This window comes from Hemitrygon akajei, chromosome 1 (genome assembly GCF_048418815.1).
Source record: "Hemitrygon akajei chromosome 1, sHemAka1.3, whole genome shotgun sequence".
NCBI lineage: Eukaryota > Metazoa > Chordata > Chondrichthyes > Myliobatiformes > Dasyatidae > Hemitrygon > Hemitrygon akajei.
The window spans coordinates 67889293-67909656 of record NC_133124.1 but is presented as its reverse complement, the minus strand read 5'-3'; the positions used below and the strand labels follow the sequence as shown (position 1 = coordinate 67909656).

Here is a 20364-nt window from a genome sequence, read left to right as displayed (position 1 = left end):
GCAGAAAGTTCCTCACAATCAACATTCACAATGGACTATTCCAGGATAATCGTCTTATCTTTGCAATCACATCAGCTCCAGTAATTTGGCAAAGAGCAGTGACCAAGTGCTCCAGGATATCCCAGGAACACAACGTACCTTGATGACATCATCGTGACTGGCAAAAATGATGAAGAGCACCTCCAGAACCTTGGTAAAGTGCTTACCAGGCTGAGTGAGTATGGTCTGCTCGCAAAGAAAGAGAAATATGAGGTTTTCAAAAATAAAATCTCATATGGTGGACATGTCATTGACAAGAATGGCTTACATAAGTCACAAGAGAAGACTGAAGCAGTGCTACAGTCACCCAAATCAGAAAATGTGTCACAACTCAGGTCATACTTGGGCCTTATAAACTATCATTATCAGTTTCTCCCAAACATTACTACGGTGCTGCACCCATTGAATGCACTGTTACAGACAGGAGCAAAGTGGGAATGGTCAGAAAGATGTGAAAAAGCATTCAAGGAAACAATGAGACTAATAACATCAGATTGGTGTGATCAGACTGGTGTGCGATGTGTCCCCTTATGGCATTGGTTCCATTTTGTCACACTTTATGAAAGATGGATCTGAATGCTTGATTGTGCTTGCTTCAAGATCACTGATGAGACAGAATGCAACTATGCACAGATTGACTGAGAGGCCCTTAGCCGAGTATGGGGACTAAAGAAGTTCCACCGCTGCCTCTACAGACAAAAGTTTGTACTAGTGACAGATCACAAGCCCCCTGTGCCTATTTTCAAGAGAATCCCAGTGATGACTGCTACTCAGTTATAAAGTTGTGCACTATTCCTAGGAGCCCACTCTGATGACATAGAATATCAAACAACACAGCAATGCTGATAGCTTGTTACATCTTCCACTAATGGCAACTGAAGAAAAGTCTTCATACTGTGACCCAGCAGTATGGTTCCACACTGCATTGGTGGACCAGTTGCCGGTAACAAGTTCTAAAATACAAAGGGAAACAAGAAATGACCCGACATTGTCAAAAATCTATGAAGTCACCGTGCAACGATGGCGAGCTCATGGTAACTATGTTTCCAGGGTTCTCAGTGACAGGAGACCAAATGTGGATATATCAAAGAATGCTGATGTGTGGATCTCGTGTTGTGGTTCCCTCTAAACTGTGCACCAGAGTATCAGAGAGTCTGCTTGAATGCGACCTGGGTACAGTCAAGGTGAAGAGTCTCACTTGGAGCTACATGTGAAACACAGAAATCCTACAGCACAATGCAGGCCCTTTGGCCCACAAAGCTGTGCCAAGCATGTCCTTATCTTAGAACTACCTAGGCTTACCCACAGCCCTCTATTTTACTAAGCTCCATGTATCCATCCAGGAGTCTCTTAAAAGACCCTATTGTTTCTGCTTCCACCTCCGCTGCCAGCAGCCTATTCCACACACTCACCACTCTCTGTGTAAAAGAGAGTGGCACAGAATAGATAAATAGATGGAAAACTTGGCCAAAAGCTGTTTAGGATGCAAAAATGCACCCCAACAGGCAGCATTACAAATGTGGGAATGACCATCATCACCATACCAACGAGTACATTTTGTTTTTGCTGGGCCATTCATGGACTCCATGTTTCTGATTGCTGTGGATGCTCATTTGAAGTGGCTGGAGGTTAACCCAATGAATTCAACCACATCAGCAAAGACTGACTCCGCTCTGAGGACTATCTTCAGCTGGAATGGCTCACCAGAACAGATTGTGAGTGACAGTGGACCACAATACATGTCAGAAAAATTCCGACTGTTCATGAAGAAAAATGGCATCAGACATTTCAAGTCAGTTCCTCACCACCCGGCAACGAATGGATTAGCTGAAAGGTTTATCCAAACATTCAAGAAGTTCGTTAAAGTGATAGACAAAGAAGACATTTCTCTACAGCACAAGGTAGACAACTTCTCTTTTGTATATTGGAACTCTCTTCATGCGAGGACAAATCAAAGACCTGCAATGCTGTTCATGAACAGGAATCTGAGATCTCACGTAGACCTCCTGAAACCAGACCTACAGAGGGAAGTGCAGAATAAACAGTTCAGCCAGTTGCTAAGTGAAGCAGTAAGGAGGTTTGATATTAAACAGGAGGTCCTAGCACATGATTACAGAGAAGACAAGTGGACTCATGGTTGGACAGCTCCAAAAATTGGACACTGATGTACACAGTGGATGTTGGAGATCAGACATGGAGACCAGATACTGGATACTCAACCAAAGAACACACCCGAGTCGACTGCATCCAACAAGACGGACACATTACAGTCACTGGACTTTCCTCTCAGGATGGCACTGACAGCAACGTGACACTGGAAACGGAGAATGTTGTCTTAGACAAGATACCTATCAAATCAAATGCCACTCTGGGGTGCTACTGCACAGGACTGAAAGAAGCTGCAGAGGGTTGTAGATTTTGTTGGCTCCATCTTGGGTACTAGCCTACAAAGCACCCAGGACATCTTCAGGGAGCTGTGTCTCAGAAAGGCAGCGTCCATTATTAAGGACCACCAGCACCCAGGGCATTCCCTTTCCTCACTGTTACCATCAGGTAGGAGGTACAGAAGCCTGAAGACACACACTCAGCGATTCAGGAACAGCTTCTTCCCCTCTGCCATCTGATTCCTAAATGGATATTGAACCCTTGGAAACTACACCGCTTTTTAAATATATATTATTCCTGTTTCTCGTGATTTTTAATCTATTCAATATACGTATACTGTAACTGATTTACTTATTTTTTCTTCTGCTATATTATGTATTGCATTGAACTGCTGCTGCTAAGTTAACAAATTTTATGACACATGGCGATGATAAATAACCTGATTCTGATTCTACAGGTCTAGAGGTGCAATGAGAACATTGTCGTTGACAAGACACCTACCAAACCTGATGCCGCTTCACAGATCCAGAGGCACTATCCTGACAACAGCCAAGGAAGGCCAGTTTTGAAGTCCCTAACCAAGGAGTGAAGATGGCAGCAGCACCATTTGAGGCTGGAGACCAACCTTTGTGAAGACCGGAGAAGACCGGGCATCCGGAACCCAGTAAGGTGCCTGTAATCAATACCAAATGTGACTGACAGTTTAGCAATGAGATTGAATCTGTACTTCTGTTTGCCTCAAAAGTATAGAGCATCTGGGTAAAACACATTTAAGAGGATATAGGTTGAGCACTCAGAAAGCATAAGCAGTAATGGCTTCAAGGCTGTGGAGTTTATTTGTGTTCTGTTTCTTATACCCTTGGTTATTATTTATATGTGTCCTTGTTTTCCCCTCAGAATTTAACATGTTCTATAGGGAGTAATTAAGCTGGCCACTCATGAGAGCTCAGTCCCATCAGGGTGCACCTCACACACAATTAGTCCCTAGATTTCACAGGTTTCCACCTGGTGACATTTACGTCACATGAGCATGGAGAATAATGAAAAATCTATGTGAGGGGAGATGGGATACTTTTGGCACAGTTCAGCTGAATGTAAATGCTGTACTCTGTTGTCATTGATAAACAGGTTCTTTTCGAGTGACCATAGAGAAGGTGCAAAATACTAGACGGGGGGGGGAAGAGAGAGAGAGAGAGAGAGGGAGAGAGGGAGAGAGGGAGAGAGGGAGAGAGGGAGAGAGGGAGAGAGAGAGAGAGAGAGAGAGAGAGAGAGAGAGAGAGAGAGAGAGAGAGATCCAGCAAAGGAACAAGCCCTTTGGACCAGTATGTCTTTGCTGACTATGAGGTCAATGAAATCTGCACATCTGTCTGCGTACTGTCTATATCCCTCTGTATTTCCTGGCTGTCCATGTACCTGTTTAAATGCTGTTTCAACAATTGCTCTTGTACCTGCGTCCAAAACCTGCCGTGCCAGTTCTGCTGCCTACCACCCTGTGTTTAAGAAAAACTTGATACATAAATCTTCTTTAAAACTTTCCCCCTCTCACCTTAAAGTTATGCTCTTTATTATTTAACATTATCAGCCTGGAGTAAAACAACTCTGACCATCCATCCTGGCCGTGTGATAAATTTGTATACTTTGACCAGGTTACTCCTTAGCCTCCAACACTCAATGAGAGAACTATCCAACCACTCTTTACAGCTGGTACTCTCTAAGCCAGGCAAAGTCCTGGTGAACCTTTTTTGTTCCCTCTTCAGAACATCCACATCCTTCCTGTGATGTGGTGACCAGAACAAAGCACAATTCTCCAAACATGGTCAGGCCAAAGTTTCATACAGCTGAGGCCACATCTGCGGAAAGAGAAACTGAATTAATATTTCAGGTCTGAAACCCTTTGCTGTTGCTGGTGTGTTGCAAAGTGTAAAGTGTTCAAAACGGGGCTGCAGGTGGAGATGGAGCGATCAATTCAGAGAGGAGTCGAGGCAAAGGAGTTTTGACGCCCTTCCATCTAACCTGAGTGTGAGGTTGGATTGTTCCAAGTGCTGAGCCAATTTAGAGAGGCCGAGGACGGCTTTGAGCTGGGGAGTGAGGTCTAGGCCCAGAGCGTATGACTGCAGTGAGGCCCCGGTCCTAATGCAAGGCATGATTCAATATTTTAGGACAATTTAGACGCTGGCCCAGATAGACTGGAAAGGCAGGAAGTCAGGACCGGAAGTGAGGTTTAGGCCAATTTTGCTCACTCTCTCGCAGTGTTAACTCCTCTCCGCTGCGCTGAGGCTCTGAGACTGCTCCGGCTGCTGTGCTTTGTGTCTACAAACTTTGAGGCAATTTGCCCCGCTAATATGTTGAACTGAAACCGAGGCTTTGGGCCTGCTCCGGCGACTCGGATCCAAGGACTCATTTTGGTTCAGAATGCTGTTCTTCCTTCTATGTTTGCATGATCTGTGCTTTTTCTCTTTCGCTGCACATTTGGTATTGATCTTTCTTTTTAAAAATTGGGTTCTTTCAGATTTCTTGCTTTGTAGTTGCCTAGAAGCAGGCAAATCTCAAGGTTGAGCAGCGTCAATAGGAAGAAGTACAGTCGACATTTTGTGCCAAGACCCTTCGTTAGGACTAGAAGGGTCTCAGCCTGAAACGTCGACTGTACTTCTTCCTAGAGATGCTGCCTGGCCTGCTGCGTTCCACCAGCATTTTGTGTATGTTGCTTGAATTTCCAGCATCTGCAGATTTCCTCGTGTTTGTGTTTTTAAATCTCAAGGTTGTATAATTTTTACGTATTTTGATAATAAATGTTTTTTTTGTCTTTGAAAACTGAGAAAGAAGGAAAATATAATGCAAGAATATATTCAGCCCAAAATAATGGTCATCCCAAAATTGGAGTGAATACTGTACTTTCCTGATCTGTTTATGTTAATGTACCCTATACAGTAGTGTCACTATTTCTGCACCAACCATTCTACTCTTACAGAGATAAAGTAATAGTCAAAAGTGTAACCTACTATCTTCATTGAACAATATTTGTCTAAGTAGGACAATAATGCACTAATTTCTGATTTCCGGAGCAGCCTCCCCGGACTCTGGATTGGGGATTACCAAACGTTATGTGGTTTTTCTTGTGTGGTCAGTTTTGTGCTTTTCCGTGATATCATTCCAGAGAACGTTGTCTCATTTGTTAACTGCATTGTATTTGTGGTTTATAAATGACAATAATCTGAATCTGATAACAAAAATCTTAGTTTAAAGAAACTGTTTACTGACATAAAGAAATTCTTACTAGGAAGATACAGCCTCACTATTGGCTGCTCAAACACTCACTTAAAGTCATAGTTTGTGCTGTAGTTCAAAGTGAGTTCTTCTCCTAACATACTTATTTAGCAGGTGCCTCATTGATGACACTATTGGCAATAGTCTATTGTCACCCTCTCTATTTTAGCCATAACATGGTCTGTGGCAAGACCAGCAATAAAATGTCTTATCATGGACATTAAAAACACTCTTGTAGTTGAGTGTGTCCCCACAAAATCATTCAGAGCCTTCTCCAGCCAGAAGCCCCAGATGATCCGAGAGATCTGCAGTCTGCAGAGGGTTAGATCACAGGCATTCAAGTCTGGCGACCAAGCAAAGTACAAGAGGTCCAGATATGACCTCTTGTGTAGCTTCAAGACTTGGCATCATTACCTCCTTGTGCTATTGGAGGCTCCATTTCCTCACTTGTAGACCCCAGTCAGCTCGGATTGTCAAAGTATCTCCTCCCAATCTCTGTCAGCACAGGTGTACCTCAAGGCTGTGTGCTTATCCCTCTGCTCTACTCACTTTACACTTACGACTGTGTGGCCAAGCACAGTTCCAATACCATATTCAAGTTTTCTGACGGCACTAGTGCTGTCGGCTGAATCAAAGGTGGTGACGAATCAATATATAGGAGATTGAAAATCTGGCTGAGTGGTGCCATAACAACAACCTCTTTCTCAATGTCAGCAAGACCAAGGAGTGATTATTGACTTCAGGAAGAGGAAACCAGAGATCCATGAGCCAGTCCTCATCAAAGGATCAGAGGTGGAGAGGGGCAGCAACTTTAAATTCCACTGTGTTATTATTTTAGAGGACCTGGCCTCAGTTTCTACAAATTGATCTCAATGTATTACAATTATTAAACACAAAATAATTGATTGCATAATTAATGACCCCATTCAAGTCAGTATTTAGTAGATGCACCTTTAGCAGCAATTACAACCTTGAGTCTGTGTGGATAGCTCTCTATCAGCTTTGCACATCTGGACACTGCAATTTCCCCCCATTTTGCTTTACAAAACTGCTCAAGCTCTGTCAGATTGTATGGGGAATCACGAATGAACAGCCCTTTTCAAGTCCCGCCACAAATTCTCGATTGGATTGGATTGACTATGACTTGGCTACTCCAGGACATTAACTTTGTTGTTTTTAAGCCATTCCTGTGTAGCTTTGGCTTTATGCTTGGGTCGTTGTCTTGCTTGAAAACAAGTCTTCTCCCAAGTCGCAGTTCTCTTGCAGACTGCATCAGGATTTCCCTGTATTTTGCTGTTTTCATTTTATCTTCACAAGCCTTCCAGGGCTTGCTGCAGTGAAGCAGCCAGCACCATGCTTCACAGTAGGGATGGTGTATTTTTGATGATGTGTGGTGTTTGGCTTTACACCAAACAATATTTAGTCTGATGGCTCAGTTTTTGTTTCATAAGTCCTTAGAACCTTCTTCAGCTGACTTCAGAATCTTCCTCATGCCTTCTGGCAAACTCTAGCCAAGAATTAATGTGAGTTTCTTTTCCAGCAGTGGCTTTCTCTTTGCCACTCTCCCATAAAACTGTGACTGGTGAATCATCCAGGCAAAAGTTGCTGTATGCACAGTCTCTCCCATTTCAGCCACTTAATCTTGTAACTCCTCCAGAGTTGTCATTCATCTCTTAGTGTCCTTCATTAGTCCCCATCTTGTACGGTCACTCAGTTTTTGTAGACGGTTTGCTCTGGGCAGATTTACAGCTGTGCTATATTCTTTCAATTTCTTAATGATTGACTTAGCTATGTTCCAAAGGATATTCAGCAAATTGGAAATTTCCTTGTATCCATCTCCTGACTTCTGCTTTTTAATAACCCTTTCACAGAGTTGCTTGGAGTGTTCTTTTGTCTTCATGGTGTAGTTTTTGCCAGGATACTGACTCACCAGCAGTTGGACCTTCCAGATACAGGTGTATTTTTACTACAATCAATTGAAACACCGCGACTGCACACAGGTGATCTCCATTTAACTGATTATATGACTTCTAAAACCAATTGGCTGCACCAGTGATGGTTTGGTGTGTCATATTAAACAGGGTGAATACTTATGCAATCTATTATTTTGTTTTATATTTGTAATCAATCCAGATCACGTGATATAAATCTGTTCCCACTTTGACATGAAAGAGTCTTTTTCTGTTGATCAGTGTCAAAAAAGCCAAATTAACTTCTATGATTCAATGTTGTAAAACAATAAAACATGGAAACTTCAAGGAGGTGAATACTTTTTATAGGCACGGTGTAAATATATATTTACAATTCTGGTGCAATTCCAGACCAAACTTGAATCACAGAAGGATGCTCGACAGCTGTGGCAGGGCTTGAAAGTGAATACCTGTTACAAAGTGAAACCAAATTCAGTAGGTGACAAGGCTTTATCCCCAGATGAGTTCTATGCCTTCTATGCCTCCTATGAAGTAAAACCAAGCAACGTATGTGACAAGTTTTTACTCCCAGATGAGCTCAATGTCTTTTATGCTGGCTTTGATGGCCAGAGTATGGAGGCACCTTCATAAAATCCCACACCTCCTGACAACCCTGTGGTTTCAGTATATGAGGCTAATGTGCAAGCATCCTTCAGTAAGGTAAATCCTCAGAAAGTATTTGGCCCAGATGGTGTCCGCTGACTAAGTACTGAAGACCTGTGCTCCTCAACTGGCTGGAGTGTTTACTGACACCTTTAACCTCATGGTTTGGCAGTCTGAGGTTTCCACCTTCTTCAAGCAGGCATTAATCATCATGGTAACCTGCATCAATGGCTATCATCAAGCAGCACTTACATCCACTGTGATGAAATGCTTTGAGAGGTTGGTCTTGAAACATATCTTGGAACAGTACTCTGCCCTGACTGCCTATCCCCTTTCATCCTTCTAACACTCACCCAGTTACTTATGTCCTGCAGCTTGGGTGTAATTACCTCCCTGTATGTCCTATCTATCAACCCCTCAGCCTTCTGAATGATCTGAAGATTTTGGAAAGGTGCAAAAATAACAGGGTTGTTATCATGGGTGACTTTAACTTCCCTAATATTGATTGGCACCTGATTAGTTCCAATGGTTTAGATGGGGCAGAGTTTGTTAACTGCATCCAGGGTGGATTCCTGTCACAGTATGTTGACAGGCCAACTAGGGGGAATGCCACACTAGATCTAATATTAGGTAACGAGCCGGGTCAGGTCACAGATCTCTCAGTGGGTGAGCATCTGGGGGACAGTGATCACCGCTCCCTGACCTTTAACACTATCATGGAAAAGGATAGAATCAGAGAGGACAGGAAAATTTTTAATTGGGGAAGGGCAAATTATGAGACTACAAGGCTAGAACTTGTGGGTGTGAATTGGGATGATGTTTTTGCAGGGAAATGTACTATGGACATGTGGTCGATGTTTAGGGATCTCTTGCAGGATGTTAGGGATAAATTTTTCTCGGTGAGGAAGATAAAGAATGGTAGGTGACAAGTGAGGTGGAGAATCTAGTCAGATAGAAGAAGGCAGCATACATGAAGTTTAGAGCAAGAATCAGATGAGTCTATTGAGGAATATAAGGTAGCAAGAAAGGAGCTTAAGAAGGGGCTGAGGAGAGCAAGAAGGAGGCATGAGAAGGCCTTGGCGAGTAGGGTAAAGGAAAACTGCAAGACATTGTTCAATTATTCTTCAAGGTTGACAGGAGTGAAGATAGGACCGATTAGAGATAAAGGTGGGAAGATGTGCCTGGAGGCTGTAGAAGTGAGCGAGGTCCTCAATGAATACTTCTCTTCGGTATTCACCAATGAGAGGGAACTTGATGATGCTGAGGACAATATGAGTGAAGTTGATGTTCTGGAGCATGTTGATATTAAGGCAGAAGAGGTGTTGGAGTTGTTAAAATACATTAGGATGGATAAGTCCCTGGGGCGTAATGGAATATTCCCCAGGCTGCTCCACAAGGCAAGGGAAGAGATTGCTGAGCCTCTGGCTAGGATCTTTATGTCCTCATTGTCCATGGGAATGCTACCGCAGGATTTGAGGGAGGCGAATGTTGTCCCCTTGTTCAAAAAAGGTAGTAGGGATAGTCTAGGTAATTATAGACCAGTGAGCCTTATGTCTGTGGTGGGAGAGCTGTTGGAAAGGATTCTTAAGAGACAGAATCTATGGGCATTTAGAGAATCATGGTCTGATCAGGGACAGTCAGCATGGCTTTGTGAAGGGCAGATCGTGTCTAACAAGCCTGATAGAGTTCTTTAAGGAGGTGACCAGGCATATAGATGAGGGTAGTGCAGTGGATGTGATCAACATGGATTTTAGTAAGGCATTTGATAAGGTTCCACATGGTAGGCTTATTCATGGGATCCAGGGAAGTTTGGCCAGGTGCATTCAGAATTGGCTTGCCTGCAGAAAGCAGAGTGTCGTGGTGGAGGGAGTACATTCAGATTGGAGGGTTGTGACTAGTGGTATCCCACAAGGATCGGTTCTGGGACCTCTATCTTTTGTAAATTTTATTAACGACCTGGATGTGGGGGTGGAAGGGTGGGTTGGCAAGTTTGCAGATGACACAAAGGTTGGTGGTGTTGTGGATAGTGTAGAGGATTGTCGAAGATTGCAGAGAGACATTGATAGGATGCAGAAGTGAGCTGAGAAGTGGCAGATGGAGTTCAACCCAGAGAAGTGTGAGGTGGTACACTTTGGAAGGACAAACTCCAAGGCAGAGTACAAAGTAAATGGCGGGATATTTGGAAGTGTGGAGGAGCAGAGGGATCTGGGGGTACATGTCTACAGATCCCTGAAAGTTGCCTCACAGGTAGACAGGGTAGTTAAGAAAGCTTATGGAGTGTTAGCTTTCATAAGTCGAGGGATAGAGTTTAAGAGTCGTGGTGTAATGATGCAGCTCTATAAAACTATGGTTAGGCCACACTTGGAGTACTGTGTCCAGTTCTGGTCGCCTCACTATAGGAAGGATGTGGAAGAACTGGGAAGGGTACAGAGGAGATTTACCAGGATGTTGCCTGGTTTAGAGAGTGTGCATATGATCAGAGATTAAAGGAGCTAAGACTTTACTGTTTGGAGAGAAGGATGAGAGGAGACATGATAGAAGTATACAAGATATTAAGAGGAATAGACAGAGTGAACAGCCAGCGCACCACTGCTCAATACAAGAGGACATAGTTTTAAGGTAAGGGGTGAAAGGTTCAAGGGGGATATTAGAGGGAGGTTTTTTATTCAGAGAGTAGTTGATGTGTGGAATGCACTGCCTGAGTCAGTGGAGGAGGCAGATACATTAGTGAAATTTAAGAGACTACTAGACAGGTATATGGAGGAATTTAAGGTGGAGGGTTATATGGGAGGCAGGGTTTAAGGGTCGGCACAACATTGTGGGCCGAAGGGCCTGTACTGTACTGCATTGTTCTATGTTCATGTTCAAGATATGAGTCCAGTTGAGCAGCGTCAGGCAGAAATGACCGACTGGGGAAGTTTAGTTTGTGAATCTTGGGTAGGAGGTAGATATGGCCAGTGTAGGTCTGGAGAATAATGAAGTTGGAGATCTCCAGAGGTGCAGGTAGGGATCTTTAGTCTGGGAGTTGCTTTGGAGTGTCCTTGCTATACATTTTGTAGATAGTCCACACTGCACTCATGCTTTGCTGATAAGGGACTGGGATATTTCGGCTGGTGAATGATGAACCAGTCAAGCTGTGCCCTGGATGATGTCAAACCACATTGGTGTTGTTGGAGTTGCTCTTATCCCTGTGAATGGAAAGTGCTCTGTCATACCCTTGACATTTTGATGTTGGCAAGTGACTCTCTTCTTGAAGAATAGAAAATACTTGCAAGGATAAGCTTGTGCCAGTTTTTGTGCCACAATATTATGCAGTTGATGTGGTTGAGTTCTTGGTCATCGGTAACCTGCAGGATATTGAGATACAGTGTCATGAACGGGTAGTTACATTCCTCGATGTTATTTGTCCTTTTTCAGTCATTTATCTGTTTGCCAACATGGAATACATTATTTTCTGGAGTTGAATATTGTGCAACCATCAATCCCACTTCTGGGATTATGATGGAAGGACACAGATGCAGCAGCTAATAATGGTTGGCTTGTTGGGTTTGGAATGTTACTTTAAGGAAGTCCTGCACATAATTTATGGGGTTGGCATAACAGACCCTGACAATCACAAATATCTTCCTTTGTATGAAGTGCAGTTCCAGTTAGGATGGAGTTATCCCCTTAATTTCAATTAAGTATCATTTCTTGAAGCTATACTATCAAGACAGTGACTGTCAGCTTATTTCTGGATTTTCACAATGTTTTTTTGTTAAGGTCTGACCAAAATGAGGGTTCCTAGAGCTTCTGATGAAATACAAATTGAGTACCAGTGAGCAGGTTTTTATTAAATACAGCACTGTCAATTACACCTTATGCCTCTACTGATGATTAAGATTTTGTAGTGATAATTAATTGGATTAGATTTCTCCAACTGTTTGTGAACGGGGCATACCTGAACATTTTCTCAGGTCAACAAAAGCATTTAACTTCAGAAACAGGGTGGCTAATGATGTGGATAGTTCTTGAGAATTGCTTCATTTAGGATGTTGTCTAGTCCTTTAAGTCTTGCTGTATCCGGTACCCTCGACCATTCCTGGATAAATCAAGTTGGTTAAAATCTGGCTACTTGATAACCTAGATCTCAAGCAGAGGCCGAAAGGGATATGCACTTGCTACTTCTGGTTAAAGTTGTAAAAAATTAAGCCTTGTCTTTGGCATTCACAGTCTGAGTTCCAGTTTTAAACTTGATCTTAAGCCTGCAATCTTTAAGAATGGTGATTCACTTGAAGCCTCATCATATAAAATGATTATCATATTTCAAAATTTCAATACACAGATGTTATGAGTCCATCATCACATAAAGCAGCATTGCAGTTTATTAGCCTGATGTGTTTAGTTCTATCTGCTACATGCACTTTTACATGTGTTACTGTGTACAACTTTGCCAGGCTGGGAGGTTCTGATTTCTAGGCATATCACATGCTGCTGCCAGCATGCCCTTTTATAGTTTTTATTAAACTGGGCCATTCAGTAAAGGTAGAGTTCCCTATAGAGTGCATATTCTGTGTCCCCTTTCTTCCAAATGCACTTCAGCATAGAAAAGTATTTATTTGTGAGCAGGGTGAGGACAATAGGTCAGAAGTTTTCTTATCCAACTGTAATGCGATGTTGTGAGACTTCAATGCCAGATCAGATTGTTGCTTGACTTGTCTGTAGACAATTCTTGGAATTTGGGCACAGGTCTCCCATTACTTGTGGGAAGAATTTTAAAAGGTTCACTTTGCCAATTATATAGGTTCGTCATGTAGCAAAGTGATGTTGAGATGCATCCTGTTACATGATTATTTTTCTCTGCATAGAAACATAAATAGTGCATCTTTTTGCATACTACGCCAAAGAAAACACTTAAGGCCTGGAATTTGCGGTTATAACAATAACACAGCTGTCAGCATTCACTATTAACACCCTGTAAAACTGACAGCAACTTCTGGCATTTGCACATGAATAATTTAACTTAGAAAACCAGAAGTTGCTATCAGTGGAACCCTACTCCTCCACATGGTGCACTGTTGCAGTCTATACAGACAGAGTAATTTGAATCTGTGATCTGCCGTGACTCAAATATTTAAAAAATATTTTCACTGTATAACCATTGCACATGTTCAGCTTTGTTAAATAATACACAACTGAGCTTCTAAAGTCAGATTAAAGCAAATTAGTGTTGAAAAATAGAGACATAAGCAATTCTGCAGATGGAGATCTTGAGTAACACGCAAAGTGTTGGGAGATCTCAGCCGGTAGGCTATCCATATTGGAAGGATTGAATGGTCAACATTTTGGGCCAAGAGCCACATAATGGCATCACATAACTTCTACAGCTGATAACTGATTGCAAATGACAACAGAAGAGTTGAACTTTTCTATTTGATCTTTGCAAGCATGTCTTGAAGATGAAGATAAAATGGCAACCCACCACTGTTCAGAAAACACAGGACAAAGTTTTAATAGCTAACCACTATGATTGGCAATGGGTATTTCTGTTGTATCTTATCTCATTGTTAAACTGATTTATGAATGCAAGGTTTTAAAAATATTGTATTTGTTAGATACTTCAGTTTATACCACATGTCTTCATTAAATAAACCTTCACTACAGCTCTGATAAGTAAGGAATAGAGTGCCAATCTGGGAAATGTACCTAAAGACCACATAACAGCTGCACCCCATCTAAGGGGATATGAATTTCAGATCAGTAATACTAGCTGCACTAAAGGTTATCTTGTGGGCATGTGGACGATCACATCAGTGCTACATGGCCTTCAAATTAGTGCTCCAGCCTGTTTAGTTTTATACTGCAGCTGATTTTGGAATTCAGGAAAAAACAGTTTATCCAATATCTGGAGGCTGTTTCTTAAAAGAACTGCAATAAATGTACTTTTGTGCAATTATCTATTAAGGTACTAAGTGCACACAACAGATGATATGTAAGAGTATGGGTTGAGATACGAGGGATTTTTTGGCAGTTGTTTGCATGGTGACATCACCATGAAAGCTACCTTCATTTTATGTCATGGACTGTAACTTCATGCCAAAACTCATGTGAGTACGGAGTACTCTGAAAATCTATCCTGGAACCAACATCAGAATCAGGTTTAATATTACCAGCATATGTCATGAAATTTGTTAACTTTGTGGCAGCATACGATGCAATACATGATAATAGAGAGGAAGAAACTGCATTACAGTAATTATTCCTGAATCACTGAGTGTGTGCCTTCAGGCTTCTATACCTCCTTGATGGTAGCAATGAGAAGAGAGCATGTCCTGGGTGTTTGGAGTCCTTAATGATAGATGCTACTTTTCTGAGGCACCACTCCTGGAAGATGTCCTGGGTATTATGGAGGCTATTGCCCACGGAGCTGACTGATTTTACAACTCTCTGCAGCTTACTTTGATCCTGAACAGTAGCAACCCATCCATACGAGATGGTGATGCAGTCAGTTAGAATACTCTTCATGGTACATATTAATACAATTGACACAGTTACAAAGGAGGCATAACAGCAGCTATATTTCATTAGGAGTTTGAGAAGGATTGGTATGTCATCAAAGACTAACATTTCTCCATCATGGACACTAGCCTCCCCAGTTTTGAGGACATCTCCAAAAGGTAGCATCCATTATTAAGGACCCCCTCACCCACAACATGCCCTCTCTCATTGCTCCTATCATGGAGGAGTTAAAGGAACTTGAAACCACACACTCAATGTTTTAGGAACAGCTTCTTTCCCTCCGCCACAGATTTCCGAATGGACAATGAACCCATATGCACTACCTCAATATTGTTTTGCTCTGTTTTTGCACTAAATAATTTATTTTTAATATAATTCTTATTGTAATTTATAGTTTTAAAAATTATGTATTGCAATATGCTACTGCCACAATTAAAAAAATTTTTTTTTGCTCTTTTTGTGCTTAGTTAATTTTTTAAAATATTTTCAGTGGATTCCAGTTAAATGGACCATTGGTTCATCAAGGCTGCTGCTTATTTGAGACAAATCTTAAAGAATGAAAACTAATCAAGGAAATAGCTGGGATTCCCTTTGTTTATTAGGGACACTAGGCTGCTTAACTGGGACAGGAGACTGTTGCTGCACAGTTTTTAACTATGGTCAGCGGCATGCACTTGTGTGTAACCATTAGACACTACATCATGCTAAGAGCAAACAATTTTTTGATAGCATCAATTGCGTGCTTGTGTTCAAAAAGCAGTGATTTTTGTCACCGACTGTTGACACAAAATAAGCAATAAGACAATTCAGAACTGTTTTGCTCACTGTGGTTTCAAGTATCCAGGCTTGGAGATGTCAGAAATAGCTGGGAGTGAAAATAAAACAATTTCACTACTTCAACAAGTTAGGAACTACAAAAACTTTGAAGGCATCGACAGAAACATTTTGTATGTTACAAGGAAAATGAAGATTTGGAGGATGAAATTGCCGATAGTATTGTATGAAGGCAGTCTATTATCTACACTAGGTGTCTGTGCTGATTTTGTTCATTTACAGTCAATCAAAATACAGCAGCATACACTGGATGAATTCATCTGTCATTAACTATTAGGAACTAATATAGTTTATAGTACTGTTAATTGATAGTGCCCTAATTTGTTTTGTATTTCACTTAAATACAGAACTTGTTACTCAATTAAACAGTACTTTGTCTTTTTTAAACTACTTCCATAAAACTTCGGCTAATCGGAGTTTAATAGGACCAAAATGTACTGGTCCCGATTGTCCCAATTAACTGGAATCCACTGTATTTTTCTTATTATAATTTATAGATTAAAAAAAATTATTATATATTTCAATATACTGCTGCCACAAAACAACATTTCATAATAGACGTCAATAATATTAACCCCGATTCCGATTCTGAGTTTAGGGGTCCACCCAAACAATGAAGTCCATTCTTAAGGATTCTGTCAAACATCTCCATGGTAGAAGTAAGGCTTTCTCTTAAGCTGGCATTCTGTACAGTAAATGCCAATGAGGAAACTGAAAGCTGTACATTGAACCCTCACACAAGTATTTTCTGCATGACAGCTTCTTCTCAACTACAAAGCAGGGGGTCTTGAACATTTTTAAAAGGAGTATGAGAAATTCCCAGCTTAGTAATAATTTCCTCTGTACATATAAACTTCTAAAGGTAAAAATCTTCAGGCTCTGCAGCAGAAGGAAACTTGGGACCACCTTCCTACAAAATCTTTTTTATTTGATTACATCACTTTCACTTACTTATCACCACATGTTCTCCTCTAAACCTTTCAATCAACATGTCCCTCAGGTGTGTCATCTAAACTTGGAGCATAAACAATCTTTACGTATCAGAATTGCCTGTTTGAAATGTCAGTTTCTTGCTCTTCGCTCATGTCAGATATATTAGCTTGAGAGGCCACTGTTCAAAATGAAAGTGAAATATGTTACTGAGATGAAGTAGTTAATCACAGAATATGAAAGCCATTCTGCCTGTCATTTTGCTGATGGACAGGGATGTTGCCACTTTATTAACAGAAATGTGTCAGATGGGTAGGAATACAGGAAATAAATGATCATCCACATTGGTAGAAAAACACAATAATGATGGCTATTTTTAAAAAAAATCATGAGTATGGGAAAATATCGATGTTCAGAGAAACCTAGATATCTTTGTACATAAATCATTGAGAGCTAACGTGCTATGCAACAGGCACTTAGAAAGGGGAAATAGCACGTTGGTCTTTATTTCTACATGACCAAAATGTCTTTCTGGAATTTTTTTTGGGACCTACCCAGAACTTGCCTGTATGATACAACATAGGTTCATCTGTCTAATTTCTGGGATGGTTTGTTTGTCATATGAGCAGAAACTGAGTAAGCTAAACACCTATTCTTTTGAGCTTAGAAAAATGAGAATAATTATTAAAAGGCTTGGAATAATAGATGTCAGGAGGATGATGCTACTGTTTATAACTAAGGGATTACAGTTACAAAATAAGAACCAAGTCAGAAATGAGGAGAAATTTCTTCATTCAGATGGTGGAGAAATTTTTCAATAATTTAAATAAATTGATAACAAATGGCAATGATAGAAAAATGGAGAGCTATGTAGGAGAGAGGATTAGATTGAACTTATGAGGTTGGTACATCATCAATGGCTGAGGCATCTGTACTATACTGTAATGTTCTAAGTTCTAAATAAAACCACAGATGCTGGAATCTGAAATGCTGGATGAACTTAGCAAGTCAATGCATTTGTATAAAGGGAAACTAGTTAATATTTCAGGTTAGGGACTATTCCTCAGAATTACTCTGGGGAAACATTAAACAAGTTTAACCTCCCACAGAAGCTGCATGATTGGCTGAGTTCTTCCAGCATTCCTTTTTGCTTTGGAGTTCTTTACCTTGGAGCAGTGTGAAGGCCCAGTCATTGATTAATTCAAAACAGATCAAAATTCAAGATTTAATATCATTTCCTGTACACAAGTGTAAGGAGAATGAAATAATTGTTACTGTGGATCCAATACACCACCAAATATCAAGAAAATAATAATAAAAACAATATATACACATAACAAAACTTCTATAATTGATTGACTGTCCATAAAGTGATGCTCGGCTGTACACAAGGTGACTGACAGGGAATAATAAAGTAGTGGAGGAGTTAGTGGGTGGAGGTGTTGATCAGCCTTGCTACTTGGGGAAAGTAATGATTTGAGTCTGATGGTCCTGGCATGGATGTAGCCTCCTCTGATGTGAGTGGGGCAAACAGTCCATGAACAGGATGTGTGGGATCCTTCAAGAGGTTACTACTGGCCCTTTCCTGGTACCTTTCTGTATATGTCTCTGGAGGGTAGGCTGGTGCCAGTGATCCATTGAGCGGTTTTGACAACCCACTGTAATGCCTGCTGTCCACCACAGTGCAGTGATGCAGCTTGCTGGGATGCTCTGTACGGAGCATCTGTAGATTGACGTGAGTGTGGATGTGCAAAGTCCAGCTCTCGTCAGAAAGGAGAGACATTGGTGAGCTTTCTGATTGTGTAGGATATGCTCTGGGACCATGAGTGTGTGATGTGCAGTGCCAGATAGATTGAGGGACTGGATACAGGGCAGAAAAAGAGTGTTTGAGGTTTGAGATCATATCATGAATTTGTTGAATGACAGTTAAGGCTGGAGGGACCAAATGCCCTCATCCTGGAAATGTTCTTCCCTAATATTAAAGAGCAGAACCCCTTTGTAGTTGTACCATTCAACATACTTCTCGGAGCTCTGCTTCTGACTAAAATAAAATGGTGTGTGGATTGCTGGTCTCAATACTGTAAGGATGCAGTAAGTGCAGATGTAAGCTACTTGTTCTACCGATTAATAAGATCATCGGTTTTCCTGCATCTCAAGTATATTCTCCTGGCCAAACCCACATCATCAGCTTCTCGATTTCCAAAGTGAAATCTGTGGTTTTGTACGCTGCTATTGTACTGAGCTTGCAGGATTTTCCACCTTTGCTGCAATTTTAACTGCACTTCCACTCTCACCCCATCTCCATCAGGAACACAGATGGGATTCTACCTGTCCTTGCACACCTGCCTAATCCAATGTAATTTCTACCACTATAAACATTTGTCATCACCAGGTACATCTTCCACACAAGGTTGACAAGGTTCCACACGGTAGGCTTATTCAGAAAGTCAGAAGGCATGGTATCCAGGGAAGTTTGGCCAGGTGGATTCAGAATTGGTTTGCCTGCAGAAGGCAGAGGGTCGTGGTGGAGGGAGTACATTCAGATTGGAGGGTTGTGACTAGTGGTGTCCCACAAGGATCGGTTCTGGGACCTCTACTTTTTGTGATTTTTATTAATGACCTGGATGTGGGGGTAGAAGGGTGGGTTGGCAAGTTTGCAGACGACACAAAGGTTGGTGGTGTTGTAGATAGTGTAGAGGATTGTCGAAGATTACAGAGAGACATTGATAGGATGCAGAAGTGGGCTAAGAAGTGGCAGATGGAGTTCAACCCGGAGAAGTGTGAGGTGGTACACTTTGGAAGGACAAACTCCAAGGCAGAGTACAAAGTAAATGGCAGGATACTTGGTAGTGTGGAGGAGCCGAGGGATCTGGGGGTACATGTCCACAGATCCCTGAAAGTTGCCTCACAGGTAGATAGGGTAGTTAAAAAAGCTTATGGGGTGTTAGCTTTCATAAGTCGAGGGATAGAGTTTAAGAGACGTGATGTAATGATGCAGCTCTATAAAACTCTGGTTAGGCCACACTTGGAGTACTGTGCCCAGTTCTGGTCGCCTCAGTATAGGAAGGATGTGGAAGCATTGGAATGGGTACAGAGATTTACCAGGATGCTGCCTGGTTTAGAGAGTATGGATTATGATCAGAGATTAAGGGAGCTAGGGCTTTACTCTTTGGAGAGAAGGAGGATGAGAGGAGACATGATAGAGATATACAAGATATTAAGAGGAATAGACAGAGTGGACAGCCAGCACTTCTTCCCCAGGGCACCACTGCTCAGTACAAGAGGACACGGCTTTAAGTTAAGGGGAGGGAAGTTCAGGGGGATATTAGAGGAAGGTTTTTCACTCAGAGAGTGGTTGGTGACTGGAATGTACTGCCTGAGTCAGTGGTGGAGGCAGAAACACTAGTGAAGTTTAAGAGACTACTAGACAGGTATATGGAGGAATTTAAGGTGGGGGGGTTATATGGGAGGCAGGGTTTGAGGGTCAGCACAACATTGTGGGCCGAAGGGCCTGTAATGTGCTGTACTATTCTATGAATTCTATGAAAAAAAAAATCTTCCTCTTGTCTTCCATTTCAACTTTCCAACGTGCCTGTTGTTTCTTTGACTACCTACCTTACTCTTGCATCTCCACCAATACTCATTCTCCTGATGGCAGTTTCCCATACAGTTCCAGAGATAAAACACCTGCTCTTTTACCTCTCCTCCTCCCACCTTCCAGGGACCAAAGCTTCTTTCTAGGTGGATTAGCAGTTCTCTTGTATTTCAATTTATTGTATTGCTTCAGTGCTCTTCTATATCAAATGAAGATTCAGTGGTTGTATTGTGGAGAACCCCTGTT

General features: G+C 41.6%; 1 protein-coding gene across 1 annotated transcript in view; it reads left to right on the top strand.

Moving 5' to 3' along the window:
- LOC140727429 (RNA-binding protein 12-like) overlaps positions 1-20364 on the top strand; it is a 219466-nt gene that overhangs the window by 155347 nt on the left and 43755 nt on the right. The window contains exon 2 of the transcript XR_012098864.1: positions 2882-3088. The gene's annotated coding sequence lies outside the window, so the exon portion shown is untranslated. The remainder of the gene's footprint in view (positions 1-2881; positions 3089-20364) is intronic.